We start from the raw sequence: 2877 nt of genomic DNA, 5'->3' as shown, positions 1-2877 counted from the left end.
GACTTGTAGAGACAGAAAGCAAATGGTGGTTGCCAAGGTCTAGGGGAAAGGGAGTTATTTTTTAATGGGCATAGAATTTCAGTTTTGCAAGATGAAAAAAGATCTGAAGACAGATAGTGGTAATGGTTGCACAACACTGTGAATCTACTTAATGCCACTGAACTGTACACTTAGAATGGTTAAAATGAGATCCATGCCAGGGGCACTAGGCACCATCAGACCTACCATGGACAAGCCAAGACAATGGTACCAACCTGAGTAAGTCAGATGGCCAGTCCTGGCACAACCACACCCTTGTGGTACACCAGTGGGGCTAAAAATACCATGCTATGCATGAGGATGTGACCGAATGGACTCTACTTTTACACAAAGTTATCAAGCAGACAAGTCACAACTAATATAGGTACAATTGATCATGTTGCTCATAGAAAATCAATAATTGTAAAAACTATTTCTGTCATTCACACTGTCAGGTTCAAAAATGAACTGTAAAGAAATATTACTATCGGCCGGGCGCAGTGGCTCAAGTCTGTAATCCCAGCACTTTGGGAGGCCGAGACGGGCAGATCACAAGGTCAGGAGATGGAGACCATCCTGGCTAACATGGTGAAACCCCATCTCTACTAAAAAAAATACAAAAAACTAGCTGGGTGAGGCGGCAGGCGCCTGTAGTCCCAGCTACTCGGGAGGCTGAGGCAGGAGAATGGCATGAACCCGGGAGGCGGAGCTTGCAGTGAACTGAGATCCAGCCACAGCACTCCAGCCTGGGTGACAGAGCCAGACTACGTCTCAAAAAAAAAAAAAGAAAAGAAATATTACTATCAAGTTTGGTTAAGCTACATGCCAAGATTTATGAACTTGATGACTTAAGTTTCCTCGGCCAGAATATTACAGATGCTGTGGAAGCAGTACACCTTGATGAGCTTCCTACAGGCATTCCAGGGACCAAAGGAAACTTTGACCTAGTCAGACATGTTTCCTTGGTTGACCATCCTGGCCATGATATTTTGATGGCTACTTTGTTGAACAGTACAGCAGTGATGGATGTGACCCTTCTGTTGATAGCTGGCAATGAATCTTGTCCTCAACCTCAGACTTTTCTGAATACCTGGCTGCCATAGATACTATGAAGCTGAAACATACTTTCATTCTATAAAATAAAATTAATTTGGTAAAAGAAAGTCAGGCTAAAGAACAGTATGAACAGATCCTTTAATTGTATTAATATAAAGTAGAGTAGCAGAAGAGCCTCCTATTATTTTCATTTCTGCTCAGCTGAAATACAATCCTGAAGTTGTCCGTGAGTACACAGTAAAGAAAATTCCAGCCAGGTGCAGTGGCTCACACCTGTAATCCCAACACTTGGGGAGGCTGAGGTGGGCGGATCACCTGAGGTCAGGAGTTCGAGACCAGCCTGACCAACATGGAGAAACCCCATCTATACTAAAAACACACACACAAAAAAAAATTAGTCGGGCATGGTGGCACATGCCTGTAATCCCAGCTACTCGGAAGGCTGAGGCAGGAGAATGGCTTGAACCCGGGAGGTGGAGGTTGAGGTGAACTGAGATCGTGTCATTGCACTCCAGCCTGGGCAACAAAAGCTAAAATTCATCTTAAAAAAAAGAAAAGAAAAGAAAATTCCAGTACCTCCAAGAGACTTTACTTCAGAACCCCAGCTTATTGTTATTAGGTCCTTTGATGTTAACAAACCTGGCTGTGATATTGATGATATCACCCGGGAGTACAACTGGTGGCAGTATTTTAAAAGGCGTATTAAATGTGGTCCAGGAGACAGGAGTCAGACCTGGTATTGTTCCCAAAAATAGTGAAGGAAAACTTGTGTAAAACAATCATTTCCAAACTTGTAACACTTTTTGCAGAACACAATGATCCTCAGCACACTGCTCCAGGGATTCTTATTGGAGCTGGAACAAAAATGTACCCAGTGTTGGCAGAATGGCAGGACAGGTGCTTGGTACAGTTGGAACTGTACCTAAGATTGTCACAGGACTGGAAATGTCCTATTTACTTTTTAGACAGCTTCTAGATGTATTTATAGAAGAAGGCAAAAAAGCAGAAAAAGTACAAAAGCTGTCCATGAATGAAGTTCTCATAGTAAACACAGGTTCTCTGTCTATAGGAAGAAGAGAGTGCAGTCAAAGATAATTTGGATAAAATAATTCTCACTAATTCTGTGGGCACAAAAGTAGGAGAAAAAATTGCCCTTAGCTAAAGAGTTGAGAAACATTAGTATTAAACATTAGTATTTAATTTGTTGAGATCAGATAGGAAGAGGAGTAGCTGTGAAGCCAAAAGTAGATGACAAGTGCAGAATTACGGTTAAATAACACAGTTGGGCGAAGTCAGAATTTCTCTTAGTAACCTGGGGGTGCATTTTCAAAGCAAAATGAGGGAATACATTTCACAGCTCATTACCTTTGTAGAAACTGTCAGGTGATCCTCATGTTTTGTGATGAAAATTTAACTCCTTATACTTAAAGAGTAGGATATATAATTATGTCAAAAATGGTATATTGATCAATTTAATATACATTTTAGCAGACATTGATCATTGTTAAACACTTTCAGATTTGTACTTCTATGCAGTTTTGAAATGAAATTGCTTGTTACAACAGGCCTTTGTTGTATCACACATACCACTGGACCTATTTGAAATAAAGTTTTATTTTAAAAAAGAAAAGAAAAGAAAAAAAAAGGTGGCCAGGTGTGGTGGCTCATGCCTGTAGCCTTAGCACTTTGGAAGGCCAAAGTGAGAGGATTGCGTGAGGCCAGAAGTTCGAGACTAGCCTGAACAACATGGTGAGAACCCATCTCTATTTAAATTGAAAAAAAATTTAATAGTTAAAAAGGTAA

General features: G+C 40.7%; 1 pseudogene; it reads left to right on the top strand.

The window, feature by feature from the left end:
* The first annotated feature begins 329 nt into the window (after positions 1–329).
* On the top strand, positions 330–2351 carry LOC105516271 (annotated as a pseudogene).
* The last annotated feature ends 526 nt before the right edge of the window (positions 2352–2877 follow it).

This window comes from Colobus angolensis, unplaced genomic scaffold (assembly GCF_000951035.1).
Source record: "Colobus angolensis palliatus isolate OR3802 unplaced genomic scaffold, Cang.pa_1.0 Scaffold279, whole genome shotgun sequence".
NCBI lineage: Eukaryota > Metazoa > Chordata > Mammalia > Primates > Cercopithecidae > Colobus > Colobus angolensis.
The sequence above is the reverse complement of the archived record's forward strand: the minus strand, read 5'-3'. Positions and strand labels throughout refer to the sequence as shown.